Source organism: Balaenoptera physalus (assembly GCF_965194825.1).
Source record: "Balaenoptera physalus genome assembly, chromosome: 6".
In the NCBI taxonomy this organism is placed as follows: Eukaryota; Metazoa; Chordata; class Mammalia; order Artiodactyla; family Balaenopteridae; genus Balaenoptera; species Balaenoptera physalus.
The window spans coordinates 129496304-129513983 of NC_138885.1; the positions used below are offsets into that span (position 1 = coordinate 129496304).

Here is a 17680-nt window from a genome sequence, read left to right on the forward strand (position 1 = left end):
GATTCACAACTGTCTCTGTTAATACGTTAATTACACATAATAGAGACTCCAATACTCCTTGAGTCTAAGCACACTTGATTCAAAAGATTTTAAAATTTAACCCAGATATTATTGCAAGTATAGAAATAGGAGATAGCAGGGTATAATGGCTCTTTTTCTTGATTTCCTCCCTGAAATCAAGAAAAATGAATAAATGCTTTAAAAATTCAGAAGAAATCTCCACTTATAATGAAACTAGAGAAGAGTTGGCTACACCCTAACTCATAGGAGAAAATTTGCCAGATACAATAAAATCTGTACCAAAAACAGGGAAGAGGTAAAGACCAGAGTTTAAAAAATAAAAAAAAAATAAAAGGTAAGAAGATGATCTTAAAGGTTCCTATCAATGACCCTTTCTTTGAAAAAACTAAAACTGTGGAGCAAGGGCAACAAAAGATCAAAAGTACCCCCTCCTGGGGGCCAGCTTCCCAGGCCAGAATGGCAAGGGAGGTGAGGCACCTAAAAAAGGAGGCAGGCGCGCGTTTGTATTGAACAGCACCCTGGCTAACCAAGACAAAGAACAGCCTAAACTGGAGGAGAGAAGCAGGGAAGAGAAAGAGCAACTCCAAAATTAAGATCAGCTGGGCAAACAATCACTAAGCCACCAAGCAAAAGGTACCGCAATGGTTCTCCACCAAAATGATCTGCTCTGATCAAAGGGAGAAAATAACCAAAATCAAAACTGAGAATTAACTACCAGGCAGAGGAAGCAATTCGAAATGGTGGAAAGATGTTCTGAAACAACTTGAAGGATACTAAAAGGGAGGCCATGGTTAATAAAAGAAACAGAAGAAAAAAATAATACTATTGCATAATTGTAAAAGTAAGTTATAAAACAGGAAGAAGACATCTTAAAGAGTTGTTTATCTCTGCCACAATTAGAAGGAAAATGCTGTATACACTAAAAATGGAACTACTGTCAAGGTTTTGTTAAGTAAGAAAGTAGGCACAGAATACTGGGCACAGAATATGATATGTCAACATATATATTACTATATTTGTAATCATCATTGGCATAAATATTATCAATAGAGAATACATTAAAAAAAAAACTATTTAAATCAGCTACCTTGTTAGAATAGGACCCTATAAGGCCTTTTACATTTTGCGTCATGTGCTATTTCCCTATACAATAAATTCTTTAAACAATTATGTATGTTGTAATTTTAACTCTATAGAAGATGATACTTAGTAGGTAAAAGTAACCAGAAAAAATAACTCAAAATATTAGCCATTTTTAGAACATTCTTTTCTCATTTTCATTTTTTAAAAGTATGTGATCTCATTACTAAAAATGGGAGAAACACTCAGATTATTTTCACAGGTTTCTATATCCCAGGCACATGTTCATCTTCAAAAAAAAAAAAGTAATTTTGTAATACAAATCCTGTTTCCAAGAAAATGGAGTTCTTAACTGCCTAAAACACAGTCTATAGAGAATGACATACTGAATCAGCCAGAGATCTTATATCTATCCCTGGCACCAAAAGTTTCTTTTGTACAACACTGTAATATAATCATCAATCAATTTATCACAGATATAGCCCAGCCCAGCCACTTCTAAGATACAGAGCAACTCAAATCCCTAATATAAATCCTATCTTAACTCATACAGCTTATATAATCCTTCAGACTACTAATTACATTTAGAAGACTATTTTTTCTTCTTCTTAAAGTCTCCGGGATTATAAACTAGTCAGCAACTTTTAGTCCATATGCCCAAGATTGCTCACAGGTCTAGTTTTAACAGGTCCAAGTCTGTTGGCTACCATAATTTGCCAGTCAGTGGGGGCTGAAGGTCAGCTTACACTAGCATTTTTAGTACATCCTCTTAAAGATGTTCCTCTCTACCTAGCCAGGAATGAACAGACAAACGGGAAAGGTTACGGAACTGATAGTCTCTAAAATCTGGTTCAGCTCTATTTTTATAAGACCCTAACCTAACATTTATTTTCACTTTTCCTAAATGGAATACTTTTAAGTAAAGACCTAGGAACACCACTATTGGACACAGTGATTATCAAAAGGGAAGAACTATTGAGGGATGGAGGAGAGAATGATTTGTAAACGCCTCTCTCCACCAAGGAACAGAGAGATGCCTGCTGGGTAAGAATCACTGTTATTGAAAATAAAATACAAGGTATCCTGCAGATTACACCAAGGTGCTCCCTATGGACAAAAGCAATTTATGTTTGGTAAATGACCTTTAGAGCATAGGGACACACATAAGGCAATACTTTCAGAATATTTTCTTCAATACATGTTCTTGTCACTGCTGTGTACTCCACCATAATAATGAAATCACAGAGGTTAATCTCTTTAACATAGCTTGTATTAGAAAGAATGCCTGCCTTGCAACAAAAATTATTTCAACATTGTGATCATCACAGATTGGTACAAACTCTTGGAAACAACAGGTATGTAGCTTGTCATTAACAGTGTTAGAATCTGGAGAATTTTCAGCCACAAATATGACTAAGTTTGTGGTAAGGCTCAAGAGAAAGAAAGCAATGAAATGTAACTCAAAGTTGGGGAGAAAAGATACAGACCATTACTTTAATGCAAGGTGAACAATGTACAGTGCCAAATTTTTGTTTAAGATCATGTATGTCATAGGGATTGTGTCTAAATTCAGAAAGTCTCAAAATATTTTTCAAAAGTTAAAAAAAAAAACAAAACACATTTAGAATGTCATACTCTAATGACCAGTTCCTCACATTTCTATAAATAGTAGCATTTTTACCAAAAATAAGTAGGTGCTAATGACTGCCTCTATACTGAGCCAAAACATGTACAAACCTATCGCCAGGAAAAATATAAAAGTTGTTATTCCCAAAATGAAGTTTTTAATACAGATTTCAGGACCCTATCAGGACGCCGGTAAGGAAAAATCAAACTATTATTCAAAAGCCCCTTACACTATTCTAATTATCAGCTAGGTTTAAGAGCTGACACAGTTACACTTTTTCTATCATTACATATCACCTAATCCTATGCAAACTTTACATGACTCCCCATATCCCATAATTAAAAACTGCCACTAATGTCCTTAGAATCCACAATTCCACTTCCAGGAAGCTAACCTAAAGAAACACTTGCACAAGTCTGCAAGAATATATGTAATCAAGATGCTTGCTGCAGTACGTCATAGAGGAAAAAAACTGAAGATCCAAATGTTCTTAGTTGGGAAATGGTTAAATTAAGCACACTGTAGCAATTCCATGGCATGCTTAGAGGTCCTTAAAAACAGAGGTAGATTTGTAAATACTACACTGATAGGAAAGGCAGAACACTGTTAATTTCTTCAATAAATATTTAGGAGCCTATCTGACAGGCATCAACAGGCATAATCTTTGCCTTGATGAAGCTTATGCTCAACTGGGAAGACACAAAATAATCAAGCTTTTTGCACATTGTGGTAAGTGCTATGAAAGATGGAATAGGAGAAAAACAGGAAGTATAGAGAATAAGGAAGGGGGAAGAAAAAAGCTACTTGAGGTTGACTCACCAGGTAATACCTCTCTGAAGAGATATCTTAAGCTGAGACCTGAAGGATAATAAAGAAGAAGGGGGGAAAATTGTTATTTGTTTGTATATGCATAGGAAAAAATGTTCTGAAAAAATATACCTAAATGTCTACAGTAAAGAGAAGTGGTAAAGAGTACCTAGGTCTTGAGTCAGTTCAAAATCTGGCTCCACCAGAAACCATGTTAACTTAGAGAAATGTCTTAACCTATCAAAGCCTTAGTTTCCTCAACTATAAAAGGAAGATAAGTATATTTCATTAAGTTATGAAAATTAACTGAAACACTTAGAAAATATAGTAAGCAAGTTACAGGTGGAAAAAAGGAAGACAGAACCTACATATTCAGTTTTAAGAGATATCAAAGAAACAAAAGTATGGAAAATATGAACACTGACTCGACAGTTACAAATGTTAAGGAACTGTCTATTTTTTATTATACGATCATGGTACTAGCTTATGTCTTTAAAAAGAGTTCTCAGGTTTTAGAGAAGCAGTCTGAAATATTTACAGATCATATAACAACTAAAATTTGCTTCCAAATAACTGGGGTAGGGGTAAAAGTATGGGTGAAAAAGAGTGGCCGTGAGTTGATGGTGTCATAGCTGGGTCTTGGGTATCTTGAGGTTCTTTATACTATTCTATTTTTGTGTATGTTTGAAATATCCCATAATAAAAGTCTTTTATAAAAAGAATAAGCACTCAATTATACGCTGTAATTATCTTTGGAAAGAAGAAACTGTTGCTTTTGTTTGCTTTCAAAGAATCATCAGCACTGGCTTTTAAAAAAAAATATGCCCATAGAGATTTCACCTTTATTAGAAACAAGAAAAATTAAGCTTCTGGATATAGAGCAAATCATCCTTGACCTAAATGTGTCAACCTACATTTCATTAATTCATCCTTTAAATTCCTTGTCTCCCAACTCTTAACACAGTGTGAGATTATCAACGAAAACATTATGCCTTTCAGAGGTGAAGATACAAAAGAAAAACCCTACCCCCCACCCACTTGAGAAGTGGCCACAATGACCCTATACATCTTCCACTGGTTCTGTTTTCAGAGCTCCTGAGTGTAGAAGAAGAATTCCTTCCTCATACATTACAAGAAGTCAGGCACAGTCTTCCAGTAATACGGGATACAACCACTTAACAGTGAACTTCAGAGGATGCAGAATCAATTCAACACTTCACCTAACTCTTTGCCATGGTGCTAAACAGCTATCATACCACTCCATTCTGGCAAGACAAAACATCTCCACTTAAAGCTTCAGGCCTTCTGCTAAATCTTAAGTATTGACTAAGTGTGCCTTAAACATTTCACCCAGTATTGCTAAGACATAATGTAAACATGGACTACGTTGAAAACAAAGTCAAATACCCAGGTGGACCCATAAATTAAGGTATATTAACAAAAGTTTTTCTCCCACACTGAGCTCTGGATCTTTCACTTATGTGTATATATAAGTGGATACAGAGAGCAATAAAGATGAGCTACAAAGGGTCTCTGGCATACTATGAGATAAGGACCAGTGTTTCTCAAATTTTCTAGCCTAAAACAAAATGTTTTCAGCTAGATAATGTGATTAATTAAAAAATAAATAAGTAAAAAATCACAATCAAATCAATAAGACCACAGTTACCATTCTTAAAATGGGCATAAACTTGAACAAAATTTTTAAAACAGGCTAATTGTACAAATTCAGTCCCCTCCTGAACCTTCCATCTTAATTCCTTTACTTCTTACCACCTTCCTAAGTTTATGATGAAAAATTTCAAAACAGAAAAAAACTTGAGAGCTGTTCGATAAATACCCATATTCCATCACCTAGCTTTTACCAGCAACAGTGTGTTACATTTTCTTCATCACATATGTATATACGCATCCATATCTACTCATCTATACATCCCTCTGTCTGCCTGGCCAAAGAGCCAACATATTTTCTGATGCGTTTCAAAGTAAGCTTACAGACATCATTACACTTTGTGTGTATTGTTAACTAGTGTTCAAATTTTGTTTCATGTTTTCAGTTAAGTTTACATACAGTGAAATGAACAAATCTTAAGTATAAAATTCAATGAGTTTTGACAAATGCATACACCTGTGTAACCTAAATCCTTATCAAGATATAGAACAGCACCCAAGAAAAATTTCCTTGTGCTCCTCCCAGTCAATCCCTGTACTTCTCCTCCCAACTCTAAAACCACTGTTCTGATTTTTCTCAGAGATTAGTTTTACTTGTTCTACAATTTCTTATAAGTGGAACCATAGTACATGTACTCTTTCGTATAAAACTTGTTTGACTCAGCAATGATATGTGAGTCATTCATGTGGTTCGGTGTGTACATTCTTATTGCTGAGTAGTATTCCACTGTATGATTGCATCACATTGCTTACCCATTCTTCTACTGATGGACACTGGCTGGTTTCTAGGTTTTGGCCATTATGAATAAAGCTGGTACAAGCATCCGTCTACAAGCCCTTCCATGGACATGTGCTTTTATTTGTCTTGAGTAAATACCAAGAGAAGAATCACATCATCAGGAAGATTACGATTAAGTTTTAAAGAAATCACCAGACCTTTTTCCAAATCAGCTACACTATTTTACAATCCTAACAGTAAGTATAAAAGTTCCAGTTGCTCCATAACCGTGCCAAAACATGGTGTTCTCAGTTTTTCACATTTTAGCCCTTCTGATGGGTATGTAGTGGTATTTCATTGTTGTTCTGACTTATATTTCCCTAATGACAAATGATGTTGATCACTTTTGCTTGAAGCTCTTCCCACTCCACTCTCCAAACCCAAAATACTCAAGAACTTAATTTTACTCCAAACTTTTTTTTAGTCTTTATCAATTCATGAAGTTAAAATCTAAAAATCTGTACATGTCTGGCCAAGATCTGTAATCATATTTTGAATAATCTGGATGACCTAAGAAACTTCAAGCCAGGGTATCTCAAATCTTATGACTCTCAGTGCAGTGCTGCTCAATATTTAGTATGCCTAAGAATCACCTATGCATCTTGTTTAAAAATACAGATTCTTATTAAAATACAGATATGAGACCTGAGGTACTGCATTTCTAACAAGCTCCCTTGCCAGTCAGAAGACTACACCTTGGGTAGCAAGGTCTGAATGCTTCAATGATTAAATACTTGACGGAAGTAAAATACATCTTCTCTGGATAAAGGCACCTTTATTCCAGGCCTCAGGAAAACTCTACAAATAAACTAAAGACAGTGAACGGCACAAAAGTAAACAAGGCACCATGAATAAGAACTTGGAAAAAAAAGAGAAACCGTCACACAGATTTCAGATATTAGAACTGTCCGACAGATAAATGTTCCCTATGTTTAAAGATAGAAAGGACAAACTTGAAAAAGCTGAAGGAAACAATATTAAAGTGACAGATTTGAAAAGGGACCAAACAGAACTTCTAATATGAAAAATAAAATAAAGCTTAATAAACAGGTCTGGCAGCATATTAGACAAAGAAGAAAGTTAGCAAAGCATAAGACAGAGTAGAAGAAATTATGCAGACTGCAGCACAGAAAGGCTGAAAGATTAAAAATGAAGAATATATACAGAGGACAAAGTGAGAAGATCAGACATATGTTTAATCAGAATTTCAGAAGTACAAGAGTGAAAACAAGGCAGAGGCAGACTTAAACATTTAATGGCTGGGAATTTTCTAGAACTAGTGAAAGAGACCAACCCATAAATTCAAGGGGCCCAAATGATCCTAAACAAGATAAATAAAAAGACGTTTACATCTAGTCATGTCTTAGTGAAACCACAAAGTAGCAAAAATAGAGAAAATCTTAAAGCCTAAGAGGCGGGAGAGGTGTTTATGTTTTGACAGACTGTCAGTGGACCTCTTGACAGCAACAATAGAAGCCAGAAAACAGTGGAATTAGAGTTTCTTCAGCACACTAAACACAGGTGTCAATCGAGAATTCTACACCAAATGAAATTATCTTTTAAGAATGAAGTTTGTGTCAGATAAAAACTGGTAAGAGTTTTCCCACCAGCGATCAAATAAAAGCGATCCCAAACACAGTACTGAGATATAAGAAGAAATAAAGGTGACAAACACAGATAAATGTAAATGAATATCAACTCTATAACATTATACCATCCAGTTAGGTTTTAAAAACTGATTAAAGTAAAATAGCTATTTTTAAAGTCAAGAGACGCTTGGTACACTGAGTTACTATTCTAAATCTTTGCCTTTTCCATAAGAAGTAAAGGTACCAGCTAATTACAGACCTTGTTAGATATACTGTTTTAGTTTCTAAAATAACCAAAAACTAGAATCATACCTCTATTAAAAATAATTAATTCAAATGAAAGCAACAAATTAAAAAATAAAATGGTAAAAATGGTAAAAACTCACTCTCTAGTTAAGATTATCAAACTGGATTTTTAAAGCATTTCAACTACAAGAGACAGATCTAAACACAAGGATACAGAAAGGAAGAAGACGGAAAAGTATCACGCAAACATTAGACAAAAGAAAGCTGGTGTAGGTATATTAGTATCAAAAAATTTGACTTTATAAATTTTTAAAAAGACATCATTTGGAGGTAAAAAGGGTACCTTCATAATGATAAAAGGTTCAATTCAGGAAGATAGCAATTCTTAATCAGTTTTTAAAACCTTAAAACAAAAATTTTAAAATACACTAATCCAGACTGAATTTTAAAACACCTCTCTCTCTGATATCAACAAGACAACCAAAAAATAAGGATACAGATAACTTGAATAACACTGTTATCCACAGAATTAATGGACAACTGCAAATACATATTCTTTTCAAGCACACAGAATATTGACAAAAACTATTCATATTCTGGGCCTCATAAAGTAAATCAACAAATTCAACTGAACTGAAATCATACTGAGCACATTCTCTGACCACAATGAATAGAAATCAACTATATTTCAATAAAAATTTTTAAAAAGAATGATGCACAAAGGCAGACTATAAAGAATCAATGGAGAATTAGAATAAATAGAATATAAAAAAGTGAATATAAATATTCAAATGTATTTTATAAATAAAAAATCAAATCAAAATAAAGGGGTTGTCAGGTCAAGGGAAAAAAAAAAGGAATCAATAACAAAAAAGATAACTAAAAAAAAAAATCCCACTGTTGGAAAGTAAGCACACTTCTAGAGCAACTATGTAAATACTTTTAACATCCAAATGGCAATTAACCCAGAGTTCCCTACCCATCAGCACTGTTGTGACTGATTTTCCCCTAATTCATTACCTTGCACTTGCCCCCACAAAGTTCACCTGAAATCTTGCCTATTCACATTTTACAAAATCTTCTTGCCTTAAATTTCTCAAAGTTTCTGCACATAACAACTCCAAAGAGCTCCATGGCACTCTGCAAAATTAAGACATTTCATTGGATGTTGGAAGTACAATTAAGTGTTTGTAGTCTTGTTTTCTCTAAGAAATTCCCTATGGATGTCACAACTGTTATACTGAACAAATATTTATAATTATGCACTTGCATAACACTGAAATAAAAACTTAGCATGAAAAGAAAACTACTTGTATTAGACAACCGTTTGTAATATGCTATATATAACCATCTGCCTCTTCTATCCACGGTATATCATAGAGCCTATGCAAGCCGTCACTAGGTGACAAGTTCCCATATCCTACAACACCGACCACAGGTTAACTAGGGTTTATACTCTGCAAATGACCTATGACGGATCAACCAGAGTCATTCCCCAAGACTCTTTGGGTACCCTGGTTGTTAAGTGTAAAGCTTGGCACTATAATGGCTATCCTTAACACAGTCACATTAGGAAACAGTCTTGAGAGAGAGAGAAATAAAGCAGACATACCACAGTAAAGATAACAGGTATCTGAATTGTTGGTTTCAGTTCTTTGTTCCTAAGGCCCAGCTGCCTGTTTTCATCCTTAAAGATTTCATTAGACACATGTGGGTAATCGATCTCAAACGTGTCCAATCAAAGTCTGCATTTTTTCACATCCTACTTTATTTTTTATGCTCCAAATTTGTGGCACTGCTGCTCTTTAAAACCTGACTCGTGTGTGGAGATTCAATATTTCCTCCAATAACAAAGACAAAACTATTAAGTCTTTGTATATTGTTGTTCTATACAAACACTTTGTATTCTTCTGACATGGGCCTCTCTCTTAAATCCTAACAACCCCAGAATTATAGAAAGAAAAAATTTACTCATATTTAACAGAAGAGAGGCTCAAAGGAAATTCATCTAGGCTCAAGTATCTAAGCTTAAAATCAGATTAGCAGTCTCCTGACTCTTGGACCAATTTTCTATTACACTGTCCTTTAAAAGGATAAATTCATACCCATCAAACCCAGTTTATAACTTTCCATTTGTAGTATGTTATATAAATGTTTAAAAATCAACATTTTTAAGTGATAACACATTCAGTATCACTAAAATAAGGATCCACTCTGAAAAACCAAATACCACTACTGAATACATTAAAATCAATATCAAGAAATCTTAAAATTTGGTAACTCTTTTCCCATCCTTTATTAAACTTTAAAAAGAAGAAAAATATGAAGATGAAACTTGTATTAGACAAGAGAAAGAACTGAACAAAACCAGAGCCACCAAATTTCTATGCTCAATCATTTCTCACTCACAAATAGAAAAATAACCAAAATAAACTAGAGGGAGAGGTAGAAAGAGAAAGTACTGCCACACCTCTAGGATGTAAAACAGGACAGTTAAGTTTCTTCTGGGGGGGTGGGGGGGGGGGGGAAATTCACAAAAACCAAAAAGAATAAACCAGAAGTGCCAAAGGGGTTCCGGAAGATTCCATCATGTGCTGTGCTGAGACATCAGCTAGTCCTGGCCTTCTTTTAAAGACAACTCAGAGGTGAGCAGGTTGGGGACTTTGGTAGGATGCATGCAAGATTTAAAGGGACTCTGAGAGGCTCAGAACAATGGAAGACCAAACTGTTAACAACTAGAGCAAAAGATGATAGATTACTACCTTAAGTACTGTTACACAAGAGCAACCCAAGCCCTCAGGGAGCCAAAAACCTCCCAGGGGTGGAAATATGAAAACTGTTATGGATAAAAAGTTATGTGCCCAGGACAGAAGGGAGCTATTAGGAATGGAATGCAAAAGGGGTGTTTCCACACAGAGAAACTGCTTCAGAAAAGCCTAGGAGCATGAATGAATGAATGAACAAATGAACAACAAATGAACAGCAAATAGCTGGAGATGGGTCTGAGAGGAAAGCCTGACAACACCTTAACAATTAAAATGACAAAAGACACCCCAAACACACAACTCACACCTAAACTCTTCCAACCAAACTGCATACCAAATAAAAGAATGCAGAATGTGCTAACAGGTCTTTTAAAACAAAACATTCCATATAAACTTCTAAATAATAAAAAAAATGGATAGACGTTTGTAAGAGCCAATCACAAATTTTATTTCTACCTGTTAGTTGGACTTCTATAACTGTGCAATATCAAAAAGAACTGGTAAATTGCTCCCTGACAAGTAGAAACACCACTCTGAGTTTGGTTCTGAAGTGAACTTGGCATCTTCCAAGAACAATTTCCTATCCAGCCTTCTTCAAGTGACACTGTCATCACAGTTAACAAATAAGCATTACCTTCCAGTTAACAGAATGTTTAAATTCAAATAACAACAATTTTAAGTAGAAACAGTAAGTCAAAACTGCCAAAAGGGATGAGCCCTCCTAGGAGGAGAAAGCCAAGTAACAGGTAGTTTCCATCTACACAACAGGGCAAGATGGCTGGGGGCAGGGGACTGGTTAAGATTTTAACCAACAGGAAGACACTACCTCACAATGGAATTGTCAATTCTAAAACTTAACCTAAAAGTGTGTAGAATCCAACAAACAGAGGGTTTCTTTTTGGAGTGATGAAAATGTTCTGTAGTTAGACAGTGGTGATACTTGCACAACTCTGAGAATATTAAACACATTTATTATGCACTTTAAATGGGTGAACTGCCTGGCATATGAATTATATCTCAATAAAGCCACTTAAAAAAGAAAAAAACTACTTTGCTGTGAAAATATTTCCTGTCTTCCAAAGTATTGTATAAAAAGGAAAACCTTGAATGTGTTGCTTTTAAACCTTCAAATATGCCAACAAAGTGTGATACGCCAGACTCTTCCCCCAACAGGTATTGGGAGGTACTGTAAACCAACTGACATTTTAAAGATAAATGATCATCATCTGTTAAGAATGAAAAGACTCCTAAATACAGCAGAGTGCATTTTCTAAGGCAGTTACTAAACCTCACTGATAATCTGATTTCCTTACTACTTACACCACATCTTCCTAGTCTCTATTCTAAACAAATGACAGCTTCTCACTTCACAGTCCATAAAATACAAAAATAAAATGAAAACCAGAAGTGTCTGCATAGGAACTAACAAACATTTTACTGTTAAATTCCACAATAGCGAATGTTGAATGAATTTAAGCACTGTGACTTTTTCTAAAGCAAACAACAATAAATCCAACAGGGATAATATCACGTATCTGTCCCCAAAGAAGTTCTTCTAGGGTTCACAAAGCCCTGTGATCCAAAAGAAATTACTAGATTACCTTTTAACTAAACTTTTTAACTAAGCCTGAAGATTGAGGAGTAGATATTCAGGACAGTTATGAGGACCAGAAAAAATGTATTCTATCAACAGATGTTTATGTTCTAACCGTGCAAAGGCACTGATATGTCTTATAAGTCAGGAATATTGTTTTAAGAAAACTTTAAAATAAAGTGTGGTTAACCACCAACTTAAAACAAAAAATTAATGATAGCAACCAATTCTTTCAGCACTTTCATTAATCAGGTTTGCTGCATTTTAAGTCAACCCACTTTAAAAAGCGGAAAAAAAACCGCCCGCTGAAGAGAAAGCAGATTGCTTTAAGGTTAAAGGGGTGGGGGGGGGGAATGTTAACTCCAGGGAGATTTAGATTAATGTCCTTAGACTACAATTCTTTACAGAGAGTAATTTTCTTTTTATTTCTCCTATACTAATTTTTAAAAATATCTCTGCTCCTGGTTTATAAACCATCTGAGATATACCCACACTTTTAAAAATGCAAGGTGGGGAACCACATGAACACAAGTCATTTTACAATCTTCCATTAAGGAAAAAAAAACATCTCATTTGCATAGCACTTCATAGCAGTGACTTTACATAAATGATCTCACTTTTAAGCCTTTACATCAGTTGCACCTGTTTTGGGGGACGGAGGGGAGAATTAGAGGACATCCAGGCCCAGTCTTGTTAGCTGATATATGGGAGTGCTGGGTCTTATTCAGCTACTCATTTACTTAACGAATATTTATTGATTACCCTACTTCACAGGTTTTAGGCCCTGGGAGAAAGGGGTAAATAAGACAGTCTCTCCCCTCTCGGAACTGATATTCTACTAGGGAAGGCAGGCAAAGAGCAAATAAGATAGTACTGTGAGAAAATCAAGCACTCAGCAGAATAAAGGAGGAGGAGGAGGAGGAGACTACAGTCAGGAGGAGGAAGAAGACCGCGCTCCCTACCCAAACCCCGTCCGACCCACCTCTCCTCCCTGCTCAAAGAACCCTGTCTTACATGGGGTACAAACCCCGTCCTCTCCAAGGAAGTAAGCTACTCCCCTGGCCCTAGAGGATGAGCCATGATTTGTATTTTCCTCAAACTGCAAGATGAGCGCCTTGGAAGCAATTTAGACCAGGGGTTCACAATCAGGAGTTCACAAACGTGGATTGAAAAAAATAATTTCACCAACCTCTAACTGAAAAACTTTTTCTTCTATCATGAACCGGCAACAAACCACAATATAACTGGCAGTACCTTTGACTTTGCACTAAGAGAAGTCACACATATTATCATATCACATTACAATTGTTACAGATACCTCAAAATATCATTTACACTCATCACTGCTTTGAACAGCTGCTAGATCATGTTATTGAAAGGGCTAATAAAGAAACATATTACTACACTACAACAAACTAGTTTAACAGTTTGAGAGCTAGATTTTAACATTCTGACGTATTTGGGTTTTGTCTTCAGCGTTCACTTTATGAGTTTAAAAGTATTACTTTGGGGAGTCCACAGCTTCAGATTGCTAAAGGGTCCTCATCACAAAAAAGGTTAAGAATCCTCCATCTTAAAAGGTCATAACCAGAAATTTTAAGCAAAGTAGAAAATAGAAAATAGCAGCATGTGTAATGGTTAAGTATCATTTGTGAAATTCATTTCAGTTACATACATGTATCTACATATACACTGGTGATGCAAAGTAAGGCATTTCTTATCATGGACTGCAGATCAAAAGAATTTAAAAGGCAGTGGTCTAAACCTACCTTTGTACAAAAATATCATTACCTTTTTATATTTGCCAGAGGTGCGGCCTAGTTCTCCCCAGCAAGAGGTATGGTGAGGTACGCTAAGCATCCTCCAGGAATACTTTTGCTTTCTGTATTAAAAAAAAAAACACCTCATCTTCTCCTTCCTGCCTCCAATATGAGATGGACACAATGACTTCAAGCCATGACAGTTATCTGGTGTCCAAGAGAACCACTTGCTAAGGCAGGCAGAGCAGAAAAACACACAGAGCCTGGTCCTTGCTGGAACCACTGTACAGCTGAACCATGCTGTATGAGGAAAAATGAACCCCAGTCTGTTTAAGACGCTGTTAGTCATGTTTTCTAGTACTTGCAAGTGAAATGTTCCTATCCGATAAATGAATTACTGTGGATAGGGTGACCAAGTAAGGTCTCTTTGAGGGGTAACATCTGAGCCAAGACCTCATGCATGAGGCAACAAACAGCCAGGTAAGACCCAGGAGAGCACTACAGGCCAACAAGAAAAGCCAGTAAAAGGTGAAGGAAGTAGGAGATGATGTCAAAGAGGCGGGCGAGAGCCAGCCCACGCAGGACCCTGAAAGTCATGAGGAGCCTTCCAACTCTTCCCACGGACTGCCACAGCACACACACGTCTCACATACATACGAGAACATTTCCCACGTTAATACAAAACACAAGGGAGGAAGACACCCCATTTAAAACATGGCTTTAGGTACAAAACTATTCCTTGTAACAGTTTTTAAAAAATCTAACAAAGGACTAGAAGATTGGATAAATTATGGTTAAGTCAAATAAATACAAAGCAAACTAATGAAGAACTCATAATGAAATAGGAAAATGTTCATCATAATAGCACAGGGAAACATATAATATGGACCCATTTTTATTAAAACAAAAGCTAGAAGAAAATACAAAAATGTTTATATAAGATGGTAAGATTATGTATGGTACTTAATTTTCTTATATTTTTCTGTATTCAGATTTTAACTATCACTTTGTACTTTATAATGAGAAACACATGCCTCAAAAATTCTGAGTTTTTAGAAGTTGCTCACTAAATGTAACGTAATGTGGCACCCTGGATGGGATCCTGGAACAGAAAGACATTAGGTAAAAACTAAGCAAGTCCAAGGCTTCCCTGGTGGTGCAGTGGTTAAGAATCCGCCTGCCAATGCAGGGGACACGGGTTTGAGCCCTGGTCCGGGAAGATCCCACATGCCGCGGAGCAACTAAGCCCGCGAGCCACAACTACTGAAGCCCGTGTGCCACAACTACTGAAGCCCGCGCGCCTAGAGCCCGTGCTCCCAACAAGAGAAGCCACCTCAATGAGAAGCCTGCGCACCGCAACAAAGAGTAGCCCCCGCTCTCAGCAACTAGAGAGAACCAGCAGCGAAGACCCAACGCAGCCAAAAATTAAATAAATGAATAAATAAATTTATAAAAAAAGAAAACTAACGAAGTCCAAATAAAGTGTAAGTAGTAATAATGTATCAGTATTGGCTCATTAGTTGAGTCAAATATATCACAGTAATGGAAGATCTTAAAAAAACTGGGTGAGGAGTGTAGGGTAACCATCTTTGCAACTTTTCTGTAAATCTGAAACTATTGTAAACTTATTAGTTTATTTTTTAAAATATTTAAGTCCTCTTACCTAAGACTCTTCAAGCAGGCAAGTACAGATAGTAGGAGCCATTACTAAGGAATGGTAGGCAAAGGGAAAGACATTTAGGAATTCAGGAAATTTAGGATTAAAATTAGTAATTTTAGGCATTTAGGAAGAGAAGATATGTCGAGAAAGTTAAGGGCAAAAGGTTTTGCATATGTCTGCCTGGTATACAACAGGCCCTTACCTACTTCAGATAAAGGTACTTTTTTTTTTTTTTTTTTTTACTATCATCAGAAGCCAGAGGTTTAAAGTATCTGTTTTAAAAAGGCCTTACTGATCCCCTCAACTGAAAAGAAAAGTACTGAAATACCTTTGCGCTACAAGAATTATCACTCTTAAAACCACATGACACAAGCCCTCACTCTCAACTTACCCACTTAATACACAATTCTAGCAAGTAGTTTTGCAACTCAACACTATAAAGCTAGAGAGAGTAGGGTCTAAACATATCCAAGGCCACCGACTAGTAAGGACGGGGAAGCGGGGCGGCACTCACTGAACAAAGCCAAGCAAGTAAGTCCCTTAAACAGCAGGATATTTAGGAATGTCCAACTGCCAACGTGGACCTTAAGACTCCGTATAATAATGTTCACCAATGATGGCCAAGAGTCAGGACCAAGACATTCCAGCGCATTCACAGCGCTATGAAAAGTGAATAACCACTGGTAAAGAGCCACATGAAAAAAAAAAGCGTTCACCACATTGACCTTTTTTCAGTAGATTTTACCACATCTACTTCCTTTAAAAAAAAAAAGTTTTTGATTAAAAAGTTTGAAAACAAATTTATCTTCTAACAACAACAACAATAAAACCTTCAACTTGAGAGTGGATAAAAGGAATTTGGGATACTCCTTACACTACTTTTATAACATTTTTATAAACCTGTGAACCTAGATCAAAAGAAGAAACTGCCCCCCGAAAAGCTTTTCAAAACACTTACTGTAATACCAGCTCAGGGATATTTTTCCTTCAATCTTTAAAGTTTCATCTTAACTATTAAATGTACTCAACACCAAAATTATAACATCTTAAAAATAATAAATTTACACTGTCAACTGTAACTTTATACATTAATACAACTGTGAAAAAAAGTCATCATTTAAAAGAAATATTAGAATAAAAGCTACTATTAAATTCCTCCTAAGAGCCAATATCCTAATCAAAAAAATGTAATATAACTACTTAGCTGTGAACTAGGCAGTGTGCTTAATACTTCACTTTCATTAAAAACTCAAAGGAGGGACTTCCCTGGTGGTCCAGTGGTTAAGAATCCACCTTCCAATGCAGGGGACGTGGGTTCAACCCCTGGTGGGGGAACTAAGGTCCCACATGCCGCGAGGCAACTAAGCCCACGTGCCACAACTAAAGAGCCCGCATGCCACAACTACTGAGCCCGTGCACTGCAACTAGAGAGAAGCCTGTGCGCCGCAACGAAAAGATCCCGCATGCCACAACGAAGACGTGATGCAGCCAAAAATAAATAAATATGAAAAAAAACCTCAAAGGAATCCTGTAAATTATGTATTTTCTATAATTTACACATTAAGCAACTTGCCCAAGGTCAAACAACTAGGAAACCAGAACCCAAGTCCATCTTGTTGCAGAGTCTACCAACACTCTCAACTGATCTCCTCCTTCAAAGTCTAAAACTCTGTCAACTCAAGTAATTCCAAGATGATTCAGAGAAATTCATCTTTTCTTCTCAAACCTGTTGTTTTAGATAGGTTATCAATAAAGGAAAGGAAAATAAAAATGCTTCCGCTCAAAAAGAATGGTTACTAACAACAGGTAACACACTGAGCACTTATCCTGTACCAGGCACTGTTCTAAAAGTTTTACATATTAACTAATTTAATCCTCACAACAAACCTAGTATTATTATTCCCATTTTACAGGTGGGGAAACTGAAGACAAAATGAAGTGACTTACCGCAGGTCACACTGCTAATAGCATTAGAGCCAAAATTTAAGTTGAATCCTAATCTTTAAAAAAAAAAAAAAAAAAATTTTATTTATTTATTTTTGGCTACATTGGGTCTTGGTTGCTGTGTGCAGGCTTTCTCTA

General features: G+C 36.0%; 1 protein-coding gene across 22 annotated transcripts in view; it reads right to left on the minus strand.

Moving 5' to 3' along the window:
• The window catches only part of TRIP12 (thyroid hormone receptor interactor 12), a 146478-nt gene that overhangs the window by 116034 nt on the left and 12764 nt on the right, over positions 1-17680 (minus strand). The window contains exon 2 of one of the 22 annotated variants that reach the window (XM_082466389.1): positions 3548-3586. The exons of 19 other annotated variants lie outside the window; for them this stretch is intronic. The gene's annotated coding sequence lies outside the window, so the exon portion shown is untranslated. Of the gene's footprint in view, positions 1-3547; positions 3587-13969; positions 13993-17680 lie in introns of those variants that run through there. 2 more of the 22 variants (XM_082466396.1, XM_082466392.1) reach the window with 2 other exon arrangements.